At 43.3% G+C, this 16,538-nt stretch overlaps 1 long non-coding RNA gene across 1 annotated transcript in view; it reads left to right on the top strand.

Annotated features, from left to right (window-relative positions):
- Nucleotides 1-3,194: 3,194 nt before the first annotated feature.
- LOC148148225 (uncharacterized) overlaps nt 3,195-16,538 on the top strand; it is an 88,014-nt gene continuing 74,670 nt past the window's right edge. Inside the window, exon 1 of the long non-coding RNA XR_015758985.1 lies at nt 3,195-3,297. This is a non-coding gene — a long non-coding RNA (uncharacterized LOC148148225). The remainder of the gene's footprint in view (nt 3,298-16,538) is intronic.

Genomic DNA, 16,538 nt, shown 5'->3' with positions numbered 1-16,538 from the left:
ACAAAAAGTAGAGGGCCCAGCACCAATCCTTGTGGCACTCCACTGGTCACAGGCCTCCAGTCTGAAAAACAACCCTCCACCACCACCCTCTGTCTTCTACCTTTGAGCCAGTTCTGTATCCAAATGGCTAGTTCTCCCTGTATTCCGTGAGATCTAACCTTGCTAATCAGTCTGCCATGGGGAACCTTACCGAACGCCTTACTGAAGTCCATATAGATCACATCTACTGCTCTGGCCTCATCAATCCTCTTTGCTACTGCTTCAAAAAACTCAATCAAGTTTGTGAGACATGATTTCCCACGCATAAAGCCATGTTGACTATCCCGAATCAGTCCTTGCCTTTCCAAATACATGTACATCCTGTCCCTCAGGATTCTCTCCAACAACTTGCCCACCACCGAGGTCAGGCTCACCAGTCTATAGTTCCCTGGCTTGTCTTTACCACCCTTCTTAAACAGTGGCACCATGTTTGCCAACCAAATGACAAACAGCAGTGGCCCCAAAACAGATCCTTGCGGTACCCGACTAGTAACTGAACTCCAGGATGAACATTTCCCATCAATCACCACCCTCTGTCTTCTTTCAGCTAGCCAATTTAGCTCTCTCTTAGGTCTTTCCTGGCCAACTTGTAACACTCAAGCACCCTATCAGTGTGCACTATCTAAAGATGCACTGCAGAACGTCACCAAAGATCCTTAGGCAGCACCTTCCAAACCCATGACCATTTCCATCGAGAAGGACAAGGGCAGCAGATACATGGAAATACCATCACCTTCAAGCCAAGCCACTCCTATAGTGACTTGGAAAGATTTGAATTGATTTGACTATTATTGTCATATGTACTGAATGGAAATATTGTGCTAACCAGACAAACCATAGGTTACATCAGCACATCAGAGTAATAAAGCACAGTGCGGAATCCAGTGGCAGAGATGGTGCAGAGACAGATCAACTCTAACATATAAGAAGACTGCTCATATGTCTAATAACAGCAGGGAAGAAGCTGTTCTTGAATCTGTTCATATGTGTTTTCAAACTTCTGTATTTTTGGTCTGCTGAAAGGGTGGAAGAGAGTATAACTGGGGTGTTTGATTATGTTGGCTGCTTTTCAGAGGCAGACAGAGTCAATGGAAGGAAGGCTGGTTTTCGTGATGGACTGAGCTGTGTTCACAACTGGTCGTGGGCAGAGCAGTTGCCGTGCCAAGCTGTGATGTGTCCAGATAGGATGCTTTAAATGTTGCATCTATAAAAATTGGTAAGAGTCATTGTGGACATGCCAAATTTCCTTAGGCTCATGAGGAAGTAGAGGTGTTGGTGTGCTTTCTGGAATGTAGCATCGATGTGGATGGACAAGGACAGATCATTGGCCATGAAGAAGAAACTTCAAGCTCTTGACCACCTCCACCTCAGCCCCACCTGCACCTCACACCCAGACAAAGGCGTGCCCTCCACTCTGCTTTCTGACGTTGATGACCAGCTCCTTTGTTTTGCTGACAGTGAGGGAGAGATTGTTGTCTCTACAGCATGTCAGTAAGCTGTCTCTCTCCCTCCTGTCCTCTGTCTCCTCATCATTGCTTGAGACCCAACCCAATATGATCGTGTCATCAAGTTTGTCAATGGGGTTAGAGCTGCATTTGGCCGTACAGTTGTGAATGTATAAGGAGTATAGTAAGGCACTGAGTGCGCAGCCTTGTGGGGCACTGGTGTGGAGGGTTATTGAGGTGGTGTTGTCGCCTATCCTGACTGATTGCAGTGTGTGGGTCAGGAAGTCAACCCATCACCATTCTCTTGCTGTTGCTGCCTCTTCCTAATGGCATTGTCGATCTTCCACAGCACATGACTGATGCAGTTCAAAGCAGCAACTCACCATCACCCTCTCAAGGATAACTGGAGTGGAACTGAATGATGGCCCATGTCCCACCAGAGAATAAAAACAAGGTGCTGTTTGATAGCACTGCTAATGGCACTTTCCAACACTTCACTGATGATACCGGAGATTGTACTCGATGTCCTTAAGAAAACGCCAAGGACACTGCTTTATTATCTACTGTCTTCACCTGTCCTTCTTCAATGATTTGTGCACATATGCACCCACTGTAAAATTGTAACCCCTATTATATATTGTATTTCACTGCTCTTCTGACCAAACGGCATCATCTCACACCGCTCTGTATTGAATAGATACATTTGAAATCTAGTCTTAATCTTATGCCAATGCTATATGCGGAAATTTAATTTTTCAAACCAATTATTCATTCGCAAGGAACTTCAGCCTTGACTGGCTTTGAAGCAATAATTACTTTTTCACGTCTTGCAATTCCAAATTTGTTATCTGCATAACAAAATAAAAACTGATAAGCTCTGAAAATGTCGCATTGTCTCCAAACATAATTGTAAAAACTCAGGCTTTTATCTTACTCATTTCTTTAAATTGAGACACAAATTATTGCAGTGTGTCCTCTTGCACAGTTACGATTGTACAAAAACTTGATGCAAAATAATTTGTATCAAGTTTATAACACTGGCTCCGTTTAAAAACTAAGCATTTGGAATTGAATGCCAACTTTATACATGGAAATACTGAAAAAAAGTTCTCAAAAGACATTTCCATTTGTCTTACAGCATTGTATTTTGAAGTTGTTATTTAAGTCAGTTGGAGAATAATGAGTGCCTTTGTGGATCCAGAATGTTGTAACATGAAAACTCAATTAACAGTTTAGTGTTCTGTACCTTTCTAATTAACTGTAAATAATGACACAGAATAAAAAGCTGTAAAATGCTAAATATGTGACAAGGAAGTCATTATTGTTTGGTCCGTCATGCCACCAAGATGTTTGAGATAAAATTGAACCAGTAACTAACCGGACAGTAACTGTAGGTATTCACTCTGGATATGTATGATTCTTATTTATCATTATTTAATCTTTTGTTCTCTTAATACTATTTCCCAGCTCGGAGCGAGTGACCTGGCTTGGGGTCATCTGCCAATGTTGTGTTCCCTTTTTTGCTTTGATGAATCTCTTCTGCAGCTGCTCTTTCCCAGTTCCAAGTATTTCACAGCAATTGGTCATTTGAAGGTCAATGTGTGTCTTAAGGTGATATTGCACGTTGCTTCAGATTTTGGAAGCAACCTTAAACAAGGCTGTATTTACTATACTACACTGACATTGATCTACGTCTCTTTTCTCAAGACAGATTTAACAAGCATTGGCTCAGTCATCTCAGAAAGTACAGAAGATCAGGCCTGGCAATGTTTATACCTCTTCCCAGTTGACATGTAGATCAGTCGATGTAAAGGTCAGTATCAATGATATTTTAAATTTATCTGAACAAGACAAAATGATGGACACTGAAAAGTGCTAAACTGACCTCATATATTTTGCTGCGCTCTAACTTAAAACAAGAAAGACGGTGATCCAACTCAGTAAATATACAGGCAGGTATATTGCTGTATGATGCTGGCAGCAAAGTCATGAAAATAAATCATTTCTGCTACTTTGCATAGTTCAAATGTATAAGTTTGGTCAAACACTATCACTAAGTATTGTAGTTTGATCAGCAAAAGAAATTTGAGAAAGCTTATACAGGAAAGTCAAAACTATCATGTGCTAATTAAGAGCATTAGAAATTTGTTTTCCATTTCTATATGAGACGTAAGAACTGACATGAGAATATATTCCCACCCCTCTAACCAACATGAAATAATTCATACTGTCGTTTTATTCCACTAGATGCTGACTGAGGTTTAGAAGAGTAGAAAGTGGATTGCTCCTTTTTGCAAATGCAGGAATCATGAGTCATTCAGTCAGAGATGTACAGCACAGAAACATGCCCTTCAGTCCAACTCGTCCATGCTGACCAGATGTCCTAACCTAATCTAGTCCCATTTGTCAGCACTTGGCCCATATCCCTCCAAACCCTTCCTATTCATATACCCATCCATATACCTCTTAAATGTTGCAATTATACCAGCCTCCACCACATTCTCTGGCAGCTCTTTCCATACACGTACCACCCTCTGTGTGAAAACGTTGCCCCATAGGTCTCTTTTATATCTTTCCCCTCTCACCCTAGTTCTGGACTCCCCGACCCCAGGGGAAAGACTTTGTCTATTTATCCTATCCATGCCCCTCATAATTTTGTAAACCTCTATAAGGTCACCCCTCAGCCTCTGACGCTCCAGGGAAAACAGCCCCAGCCTGTTCAGCCTCTCCCTGTAGCTCAGATCCTCCAACCCTGGCAACATCCTTGTAAATCTTTTCTGAACCCTTTCAAGTTTCACAACATCTTTCCGATAGAAAGGAGACCAGAATTACACGCAATATTCCAACAGTGGCCTAACCAATGTCCTGTACAGCCGCAACATTACCTCCCAACTCCTGTACTTAATACTCTAACCAATAAAGGAAAGCATACCAAACACCTTCTTCACTATCCTCTCTACCTGCGACTCCACTTTCAAGGAGCTATGAACCTGCACTCCAAGGTCTCTCTGTTCAGCAACACTCCCCAAGACCTTACCATTAAGTGTATAAGTCCTGCTAAGATTTGCTTTCCCAAAATGCAGCACCTCGCATTTATCTGAATTAAACTCCATCTGCCACTTCTCAGCCCATTGGCTCATCTGGTTCCAGATCCTGTTGTAATCTGAGGTAACCCTCTTCGCTGTCCACTACACCTCCAATTTTGGTGTCATCTGCAAACTTACTAACTGTACCTCTTATGCTCGCATCCAAATCATTTATGTAAATGACAAAAAGTTGAGGGCCCAGCACTGATCCTTGTGGAACTCCACTGGTCACAGGTCTCCAGTCTGAAAAACAACCCTCCACCACCACCCTCTGTCTTCTACCTTTGAGCCAGTTCTGTATCCAAATGGCTAGTTCTCCCTGTATTCCATGAGATCTAACCTTGCTAATCAGTCTCCCATGGGGAACCTTGTCGAACGCCTTACTGAAGTCCATATAGATCACATCTATGTTGCACCTAAATTGGAAGGGGACTAATATACTGGCAGGGAAATTTGCTAGAACTGCTTGGGAGGATTTAAACTAGTAAGGTGGGGGGTGGGGGGGTGGGACCCAGGGAGATAGTGAGGAAAGAGATCGATCTGAGACGGGTACAGCTGAGAACAGAAGTGAGACAAACAGTCAGGGCAGGCCGGGACAAGGTAGGACTAATAAATTAAAATGCATTTATTTCAATGCAAGGGGCCTAACAGGGAAGGCAGAAGAACTCAGGGCATTGTTAGGAACATGGGACTGGGATATCATAGTGATTACAGACTCATGGCTTAGGGATGGGCAGGACTGGCAGCTTAATGTTCCAGGATACAAATGCTACAGGAAGGATAGAAAGGGAGGGAGGAGAGGAGGGGGAGTGGCATTTTTGATAAGGGATAGCATTACAGCTGTGCTGAGGGAGGATATTCCCGGAAATACATCCAGGGAAGTTATTTGGGTGGAACTGAGAAATAAGAAAGGGATGATCACCTTATTGGGATTGTATTATAGACCCCCCAATAGTCAGAGGGAAATTGAGAAACAAACTTGGAAAGAGATCTCAGCTATCTGTAAGAATAATAGGGTAGTTATGGTAGAGGATTTTAACTTTCCAAACATCGACTGGGACTGCCATAGTGTTAAAGGTTTAGATGGAGCGGAATTTGTTAAGTGTGTAGAAGACAATTTTCTGATTCAGTATGTGTATGTGATGGTGCAAAACTTGACCTACTCTTGGGAAATAAGGCAGGGCAGGTGTCTAAGGTGTTAGATGGGGAGTACTTTGGGGCCAGCGACCATAATTCTATTAGTTTTAAAATAGTGATGGAAAAGGAAAGACCAGATCTAAAAGTTGAAGTTCTAAGTTGGAGAAAGGCCAATTTTGACGGTCTTAGTCAAGAACTTTCGAAAGCTGATTGGAGGCAGATGTTTGCAGGTAAAGGGATGGCTGGAAAATGGGAAGCCTTCAGAAATGAGATAACAAGAATCCAGAAAATGTATATTCCTGTCAGGGTGAAAAGAAAGGCTGGTAGGTACAGGGAATGCTGGATGATGAAAGAAATTGAGGGTTTGGTTAAGAAAAAGAAGGAACAATATGTAAGGTAGAGACAGAATAGATCGAGTGAATCCTGAGAAGAGTATAAAGAAAGTAGGAGTATACTTAAGAGGGAAATCAGGAGGGCAAAACGGGGACATGAGATAGCTTTGGCAAATAGAATTAAGGAGAATCCAAAGGGTTTTTACAAATATATTAAGGACAAAAGGGTAACTAGGGAGAGAATAGGGCCCCTCAAAGATCAGCAAGGTGGCCTTTGTGTGGAGCCACTGAAAATGGGGGAGATACTAAACGAATATTTTGCATCAGTATTTACTGTGGAAAAGGATATGGAAGATATAGACTGTAGGGAAATAGATGGTGACATCTTGCAAAATGTCCAGATTTCAGAGGAGAAAGTGCTGGATGTCTTGAAGCGGTTAAAAGTGGATTAATCCCCAGGACCTGATCAGGTGTACCCAAGAACTCTGTGGGAAGCGAGAGATGTGATTGCTGGGCCTCTTTGCTGAGATATTTGTGTCATCGATAGTCACAGGTGAGGTGCCGGAAGACTGGAGGTTGGCAAACGTGGTGCCACTGTTTAAGAAGGGCGGTAAAGACAAGCCAGGTAATTATAGACTGGTGAGCCTGACCTCGGTGGTGGGCAAGTTGTTGGAGGGAATCCTGAGGGACAGGATGTACATGTATTTGGAAAGGTAAGGACTGATTCGGGAAAGTCAACATGGCTTTGTGCATGGGAAATCATGTCTCACAAACTTGATTGAGTTTTTTGAAGAAGTAACAAAGAAGATTGATGAGGGCAGAGCAGTTGATGTGATCTATGTGGACTTCAGTAAGGCGTTCGATAAGGTTCCCCATGGGAGACTAATTAGCAAGGTTAGATCTCATGGAATACAGGGAGAACTAGCCATTTGGATACAGAACTGGCTCAAAGGTAGAAGACAGAGGGTGGTGGTGGAGGGTTGTTTTTCAGACTGGAGGCTTGTGACCAGTGCCACAAGGATCGGTGCTGGGTCCTCTATTTTTTGTCATTTACATAAACGATTTGGATGCGAGCATAAGAGGTACAGTTAGTAAGTTTGCAGATGACACCAAAATTGGAGGTGTAGTGGACAGCAAAGAGGGTTAACTCTGATTACAACAGGATCTTCACCAGATCGGCCAATGGGCTGAGAAGTGGCAGATGGAGTTTAATTCAGATAAATGCGAGGTGCTACATTTTGGGAAAGCAAATCTTAGCAGGACTTATACACTTAATGGTAAGGTCTTGGGGAGTGTTGCTGAACAAAGAGATCTTGGAGTGCAGGTTCATAGCTCCTTGAAAGTGGAGTCGCAGGTAGATAGGATAGTGAAGGAGGCGTTTGGTATGCTTTCCTTTATTGGTCAGAGTATTGAGTACAGGAGTTGGGAGGTCATGTTGTGGCTGTACAGGACTTTGGTTAGGCCACTGTTGGAATATTGCGTGCAATTCTGGTCTCCTTCCTATCGGAAAGATGTTGTGAAACTTGAAAGGGTTCAGAAAAGATTGACAAGGATGTTGCCAGGGTTGGAGGATTTGAGCTACAGGGAGAAGCTGAACAGGCTGGGGCTGTTTTCTCTGGAGCGTCGGAGGCTGAGGAGTGACCTTATAGAGGTTTACAAAATTATGAGGGGCATGGATAGGGTAAATAGATAAAAAGTCTTTTCCCTGGGATCGGGGAGTCCAGAACTAGAGGGCATAGGTTTAGGGTGAGCGGGGAAAGATATAAAAGAGACCTAAGGGGCAACTTTTTTCATGCAGAGGGTGGTACGTGTATGGAATGAGCTCCCAGAGGAAGTGGTGGAGGATGGTACAATTGCAACATTTATGAGGCATTTGGATGGGTATATGAATAGGAAGGGTTTGGAGGGATATGGGCGGGTGCTGACAGGTGGGACTAGATTGGGTTGGGATACCTGGTCGGCATGGATGGGTTGGACCGAAGGGTCTGTTTCCATGCTGTACATCTCTATGACTCTATGAGTGTAACTGTGTAAACTCTGAACTAGGAAATGTCAATTTGAAAAGTTAATTAAATGGCAGGGTATGTATATAATGTGAAATAAAGGGAATGAAAGATGTGTGGGACTGGGAGTGGGAAATACAAAGAGAAGTTCAGAAGACTTCAGAAGACACACTCACACACACTCACATTTTAGATTCTATGATCTCTCAAGAATTAATAACTGAGAGAATGAGAGAAACTCCACCATGTAAGTGTTAATTATCAGTATCAGAGAGGTTGTTTTCTAGAGGCATAGAGTCATCAAGATGTACAGCACCAAAATAGACCCTTCAATCCAACTCATCCCTGCTGACCAGATATCCTAAACTGATCTAGTCCCATTTGCCAGCACTTGGCCCATATCCCACACTTCCTTTTTGTGTACCTATCCAGATGCCCTTCCATACACGCACCACCCTCTGTGTGAAAAAATTGCCCCTTAGGTCCCTTCTATATCTTTCCCCTCTCACCCTAAACCTGTGTCCTCTAGTTTTGGACTCTCCCAACCCTTCATGATTTTATAAACCTGTAGAAAGTCACCGCTCAGCCTCCATTTGGCAATTATTAAGAATTATCATCGCCCAGATAAGCCTTGAATATCTACCATCCGTTTGAATGTGTTTCGAAGATGAGTTGGTCAGTAGTACATTTTTTGGAGTAGCAGATCATCTTTGGTGGCAAGATCTATGTGAATATGATGTGCAGTTGCTGGAGGTCATTGACTGTTTTACACAGGAACTGCAGTCAGCACAATAGCCTCGATATTACTATCACCATTTCCAGGAATGTGATTCACAGTCATTGCAGGCACCTGCTGTACAAAAACGTAACTTCAGGCTACTGCAGCACAGTTACTCTGCAAATGTGTGAATAAGGCACATGCTTGGGGAGGAGAGAGGAGTCATAATTCTCTGCCAAGGTACCTTACTCTCATCCATTACGTGGTTTCATGCTGAAAGGAAAGGAAATAGCACATAGCAGCTACATTCAGGAACACACACATTTCAGCCATTTTACTGCCATTAAGAGTCTTATATTTGTATAGCATCTTTTATATCTCCAAAAGTCCCAGTGAGGCATTTTTGAAACAGTCACTATTGTAATGTGGGAAATGCAGAGCTGAGTTGTATCATGTTTGTAGAACAATACTACAATCACAACCTAGAAACACAGTATTAACAACCGACAGCGTTTTCTCCATCCCTATTATTTAATCAGCTTGCAAAGATGAAGAATTTGAAATATTCTGGGCTGTGTTGCAAATCCAGTTTGTATTATTTTTGGCCAGATTGATGGTCAGATATTTGGCAATCCAAAAATAACATTTAATGAGGTTACCCAAAAATTAAAAAAAAAACAATCTTTCCCATAAGTGTGCAAAAATAAATGCATTTCAAATTGAAACGGGCCAGGTCATTTCAGTCCAGCTTGATAGGGCATTGTCCCAAGTATTTTAAAGATTTACCACCTACAATCCCTAGCTGATTAATAAAAAGCACTCATCCATCGCTATAAAGTCTCAAATAAATGAAACCAGAGGGATCTCTTGGCATCGACCTGGGTCCCAAAAAAGACAACGGCAGACACTGCCCTATTGGCACTGCAGTCTCCCTGACTGACATCTGTGGGCTGGTGCCAACACTGGGAGAGCTGTCTCACAGACTAGTGAAGCAACAGCCTGACATAGCTATACTCATGGAATCATACCTTACAGACAATGTTCCAGACACCACCATCACCATCACCTGATATGTCCTGTCCCACCAGTAGGACAGACCTGGTAGAGGGGATGACACAGTGGGATACAGTTGGGAGGGAGTTGCCTTGGGAGTCCTCAACGTTGACTCTAGACCCCATGAAGTCTCATAGCTTCAGGTTAGACAAAAGCAAGGAAACTTGCTGCTGATCGCCACGTACTATTCTTCCTCAGCTGATGAGTTAGTACATCTCCATGTTGAATAACGCTAGAAGGAAGCACTGAGGGTGGCAAGGGCACAGCACATACTCTGGGTGGGAGATTTCAATATCCATCACCAAACTGGGATCATAGAATGTCAAGAAGCTTTACACCGTCCAGGACAGAACAGCCCGCTTGATTGGCACTACATCCATAAGCCAAGAGTGTGGTGTTGGAAAAGCACAGCAGGTCAGGCAGCATCCACGGAGCAGGAAAATCAACGTGTCGGATGCTTCCTGACCTGCTGTGCTTTTCCAGCACCACATGCTTGGCTCTAATCTCCATCATCTGTAGTACTGACTTTTGCATTCACTCCCTCCACCACCCTCGGTCAGTAGCAGCAGTGCGTACTATCTACAAGATGCACAACAGAAATTCACCCAAGATTCTCAGGCAGCACCTTCCACACTCGTGACCACTTCCAAATAGAAGGTCAAGGGCAGCAGCTACATGGGAACACCACCACCTTCAGGTTCCCCTCCAAGCCACTCACCATTCTGACTTGGAAATATATCACTGTTCCTTCAGTGTCACTGGGTCAAAATTCTGGAATTCCCCTCCAATGGCATTGTGGGTCAACCCACAGCACATGGACTGCAGCGGTTCAAGAAGGCAGCTCACCCCCACCTTCTCAAGGAGCAACTAGGGACAAGCACTAACTGCTGGCCAGTCAGTGATGCCCACATCCCACAGAAATGAATTAAAAATAACAGCAGTGATGTGATATTGGAGTTTCCTGTTTAGTGCATGTGTGGCCATAGACTGTGCGTGGTCCACCAGAGTGAGCTAACCAGTTACCAGGAGCACTGTTCTGTATTTATTATTTTTGAACAGGAGCTAAAATCCAGTTTACTCTCCTTAGTTTTCCAACTTATTCTTTAGTTCTTTGTAATTCACAGGAAAATGGTTAAGGTTAAACAGAACTGTCCTCAATGGCTCAGTGGGTATGTGTGGTGCTGAACTGTAAAAACACAATCTGAGGTCTGTACTGCAGCCAGGCTGTTAGTACAAACTGGTCTTTCTGTGTTCCTGTCAGAGCTGCTGGGTGGACCAGGTGGATGTGAGTGATGATAGATTCTGTACTTGGTTGACCCTAGCAAGCAAAGCAGGCGATTGCTCAGGAAGCTGCACTAAGCAATGTCCACACCTGGAGACTCTCCAGCCAGTGTTGTGGAACGTTAGTATGATCTGCATAGATCCGTGAGGGGAACAAGACAGGAGGATAAGGTGGCTAAGAAGACACAAGGGATACTTGCCTTTATTAGTCAAAACATTAAGTTTAAGAGCAGGGAGCTGAATATAATGTTAGGCCACAACGTGGAGTACTGTGTGTAGTTCTTGTCCCCACATTATAGGAAGCATATGATTTCACTGGAGATGGTACAGCAGAGATTCTCCAGGATGTTGCGATGGAGCAATGTAGCTTTGAAGGGATATTAGATAGACTGGAGGGAGTGGGGGGTTGGGGTGGAGGTGGGGTTTCTTGGAACAGAGAGGGCTGAGGGGGTTTGATTGAGATGTATAAGATTAGAAAGACCATAGACAGGTAGATAGAGAGAACATTACCCCTCAGTGGAGGTGAGGGGGTGGGAGGCAGGTTCAGTAACCAGTGGCATTGGTTAAAGTTCAGTTGCCATGAAACATCATTGGAAAAGTTAAAATGGAGGAAAGCTCAGCAGAGATTGTTAAAGTTTCCAGAACAAGTAATAGGGCAGAAAGTATGAAAAGGGTCAGGAATCTAATAGTCAGGCATGGCAGGTAAGGGGGAGAAATTCTCAGAAGGGGAATCGGTCAGTGTGGGACTGAGGGTGTTGTATTGAAATGCACACAGTTTACAAAGCAAGGTAAATGAGCTTGTAGTGCAGATTGAAATTGGCAAGTACATTATTGCTGCATCAAAGAGATGTTGTTGCAAGGGGCTCAGGGTTGGGAATGAAATCCAAGGATACACGTCCTATTGAAAGGACAGGCAGATGGGCAGAGAGGGAGGGACCTCCTTGCTAGGAGCTGTGTACAGGCCTCCTAGCAGTACTCAGGGTGTGGGGAAGAAAATTAATCAGGAAGTAGAAAAGGCATGTAAGAAAAATCCTATTACAGTGATCAAAGGGGACTTCAATGTACAGGTGGGCTGAGAAAGTCAGGTTGGTAGTGAATCCCAAGTAAAGGAATTTGTGGAATGTCTATGAGATGGGTTTTTTTGGAGCAGCTTGTGTACAGCCCGCTGGGAAAAGGCAATTCTGGATTTGGTGAGGTGTAATGAGGCAGACGTGATTAGGGAGCTTTAGGTGAAGGAACCCCTAGGGGGCAGTGACCATAAGATGATAGAGTTCACCCTGCAGTTTGAGAGGGAGATTACAAAAGGATAAAGATATGAGGGAGGAGCTGGCCAGGTTTGATTGGAAGGGGACAACAGCAAGGAAGATGGTGGAGCAGCGATGGCAGGAGTTTCTGTGGGTAATTCGAGAGAGACAGCAGAAATTCATCCTGAGGAAGAAGAAACACACTCAGGGGAGGATGAGGCAACCGTGGCTGACAGGGGAACTCAGGGACAGCATCAAAGCAAAAGAAAGAGTAGACAATGTGGTGAAGATTAGTGGGAAGCCAGAGGATTGGGAAACCTTTAAAGAAACCAGCAGAGAATAACTAATAAAGAAAGGGGTCAAAGATGAAATTTGAAGGTAAACTAGCTAGTAATATAAAAGAAAATTGCAGGAGGTTTTTTTTGAAAACTAAAAGGTAAGATAGAAGCAAGAATGGATAATGGACCCCCTGGAAAATGAGGCTAGAGAAGTCATGGGGGTCAAAGAAATAGCATAGGAACTGAATTGGTAATTTGCATCAGTTTTCACAGTGGAAGATACCAGCAACATACCAGAACCTGAGGAGAGTTGAGGGCCAGAGGTGAGTTTAGTGAAGTCCTTAGGAGTTCTTGTTCAGGATTCTCTTAAGGTTAACATACAGTTTCAATTAGCAGTTAGGAAGAAAATTGCAAAGTCAGCATTTATTTCGAGAGGGCTAGAATACAACAGCAAGGATGTACTGCTGTGGCTGTATAAGGCTCTGGTCAGACTGCATTCGCAATATCATGTTCTGAGAATCTGTTCTGAGGAAAGATCACTCGATTTGAAACGTTAATTTTGATTTCTCTCCCCAAATGCTGCGAGACTTCCTGATCTTTTCTCGCAATTTTTGTTCTTGTTTCTGATGTACAGCATCTTCAGTTCTTTCAGTTTTTGTTTGGGATATTATGAGCAGTTTGGGACTCCTATGTAATGAAGGAAGTGCTGGCTTTTGAGAGACTCCAGAGGAGGTTGATGGGAGTGATGCTAGGGATGAAGGATTTGTCATATCGGTTGAGGTCTCTGGGTCTGTACGTGATATAATTTAGAAGGATGAGGGTGGATCTGATTGAAATTTACCATATATTGAGCAGTCTGGATAGAGTGGACATGGAGGAAACGTTTCTACCAATAGAAGAGACTAAGACTCGAGGGCACAGTCTCAGAGTGAAGGGATGACCCTTTAGAACAGAAGTGAGGAGGATTTTCTTTAGCCAGAGGATGGTGACTCTGTGGAACTCATTGCTGCAGGAGGCTATTCACTGAGAGTATTTAAGACAGGGAGAGATTTCTGATTAGTAAGGGGGATCAAAGGTTATGGGGAGAAGGCAGGAGAATGGGGTTGAGAAACATATCAGCCATGATCAAATAGCGATGCTGACATGATGGGCCGAATGACGTAATGCTTCCATATTTTATGGTCTTATGCCTTTCCATATGGAAGATAATAAATGGAGTCGGGTTTTGTGGGCATTAAGGAACATAAGGAATTTGTTGATGAATTTTCTCATCAATGATGGAGACTGTGGCAGTGGAGGGGCCACAGGCGATGCCAAGGTCATGTGGGTCACTTTCCTGAAGAAGGGCTTATGCCCGAAACATCGATTCTCCTGCTCCTCGGATGCTGCCTGACCTGCTGTGCTTTTCCAGCACCACACTCTCGACCTTGAATATAGATGAGACCATTTCTGTAGATTGAACCCTTCAGGGAGAACAAGGGGTGGCCCTTTAAAGTGACAGGGTACAAAGGAGCTGAGGATGAAAACTCAGAGTTTTGAGATTGAAGGAATAAAGAAAGTAAGATACTTCAGAAAGCAAAGGTCAGTCTTAGCCAGCCAATTGGGAGGAAGGATTTTGAAGGAGGAGCAAAAGGCCTGAAACAAGGCCTTGTGCAGAAAAGAGCACATGGATCGGGCAGATTAAGGCGATGATGATTCTTAGCCCATCTTGTTGAGGCCGGTGGGAAACAATATTGATAAAATAATGTTGATGTCACCATTTTCTTGTCTTCTGTTCACTCCAATGTCTTAACAGCCAATGGAATACTTTTGAAATGTAGCCAATGTTATCATGTAGGAGATGCTAGACAGCATGGTGTCATCGTTTCTGGGTTAATTTCACACTGTCTATGTGAGTATCAATGAACAACTGGGTACAGAAGCCAATGAGATCTGAGTACTATTAACATGGTAAAGACCTGAGGGGGTAGAGGGAAAATAACTTACAAAACAAGGAAGAATTGAAATTTGAAATAAATCCCAATGACTGTAAGAGCTCAGTTGTTCTAAATACACTCCTGCACCAGGGTCCTGGACAAAGGCCAAAGTATAATATTTCCTTTGCTACTCAGTTACAATGGTATTCAGGAAAACAATTGGCTCTAATAACTGCCTTCCTGTTCATACACAAGTGTGAACCACCCAGCGACCTCTTCAATCAGTCATGTGGATAATCAGAGAGTTTCCTCTCAATAGTAAATGTGACCTCTCAATGGCAGCCCCTGTTGTTCACCAGAAATAATTGCAGTCGAAGTGACTGCCGTGAGCCGAGCTGACAATATCGAACCCTTTTCCACAATTGTTTTATCCTGACTGAAGCCTCGGGCCAGAGCACACAAATGATTTATTTTGGCCACCAACATTTTTGAGGAAATCACAAAGGAGGCCAAACAATAACAGGCTTGCTTCCTGTGCACGCATTCCAATCCACTCTCAAACTGTTTTCTTAAAATAACTTCTACTATTTTTTAATCAGATATAGAACATGTTTTTTTTAATTTATTCACATTTGTGGGCATCACTGACTAGGCCAGCATTTATTGCCCATCCCTAATTGCCCAGAGGGCAGTTAAGAGTCAACCACATTGCTGTGGGTCTGGAGTCACATGTAGGCCAGACCATAGAGTCATAGAGATGGACAGCACGGAAACAGACCCTTCGGTTCAACCTGTCTGTGTCGACCAGATATCCCAACCCAATCTAGTCCCACCTGCCAGCTCCTGGCCCATATCCTTTCCTATTCATATACCCATCCTTCCATGAAGGACATTAGTGAACTACATGGGTGTTCCTCAAAGTTTGGCACCAGTTCCATGGTCAGCATTGGACTCTTAATTCCAGATTATTATTGAATCCACCATCTGGCATGGCAGGATTCAGACCCATGTCCCTGGAACTTTAGCTGGGCTTCAGGATTCACAATAATACCACTGGACCATTGCCTTTCCTCACATAAAACCGAGACATGGAACATGAGAATTTATATTTATAATGATACATCTTTATAGAAAATGTGTTCAATTTGTGTTGCCTGGGCCAGAAAAGTAATGTACCCAATCAGTAAGAAATAGTTAAGGTTTGAAATTATTGATGGGAGACATTCAGGGAAGAACAGAAGATTGCGATGCCTCCTTTGTTTTGTTTCATCCTTTCCAGAAAGGATTGCTTGTCAGAGTCTGGAGGGAAACCTGTGAATGATAGTCCATTCTCTCACTCAAAGCTATTCTGCAGAGTCATGGGTTTTTACATTCAGTACCTCTCATGGCTATTTTCTGATTGATTGAGCACCGTTTGCCAGGTTTATGTGAATATTGTGCTGTGATAAATTCTTAAACTCTACCATCTTCTGTGTTACTGGTCTAATTACGTGACCAGTAACTTTTCTATGGTTATTTTTGCTCCCTTTTCTTCTGCCGTAGAGCCTCTTGCACTGTTGTCTTTCTCAAAAGTTTATCTGTTATTGAAATCCAAATTCATGCCTTTCTCACGCCCAGAATAAATATTTCAATTTAACAAAACACAGAACTGTGGATGCTGGAGATCTGAAACATACACAAACAAAATCACAGCATGCTGGAGAAACCCAGCAGGTCTGGCAGCACCTGCAGAGAAAGCAAAACAGAGTTAATGTTACAGTCCAGTCTGAGTCTTCACAACCGATCCCGATTTCTGAAAAATCAGCCATAGCGGATTTGAAACATTAACTTTGTTTCTCTCTCCACAGACGCTGTCAAACTTGTTGAGTTTCTCCCATGTTCTGGTCACCGCACTACCAGAAGGCTGTGGATGCTTTGGAGAGAGTGCAGAAAAGGTTTACCAAGATGTTGCCTAGTTTTGGGGGATTTTAGTGATGAAGAAAGGTTGGATAGACTGGGTTTGTTCT

The sequence above is a fragment of the Chiloscyllium plagiosum genome, unplaced genomic scaffold (genome assembly GCF_037043375.1).
Source record: "Chiloscyllium plagiosum isolate Xiang-an unplaced genomic scaffold, Cpla_swu_hap1 HiC_scaffold_13, whole genome shotgun sequence".
Classification (NCBI taxonomy): domain Eukaryota; kingdom Metazoa; phylum Chordata; class Chondrichthyes; order Orectolobiformes; family Hemiscylliidae; genus Chiloscyllium; species Chiloscyllium plagiosum.
Note: the sequence above shows the minus strand (reverse complement) of the source record. Positions and strands in the feature narration are given on the sequence as shown.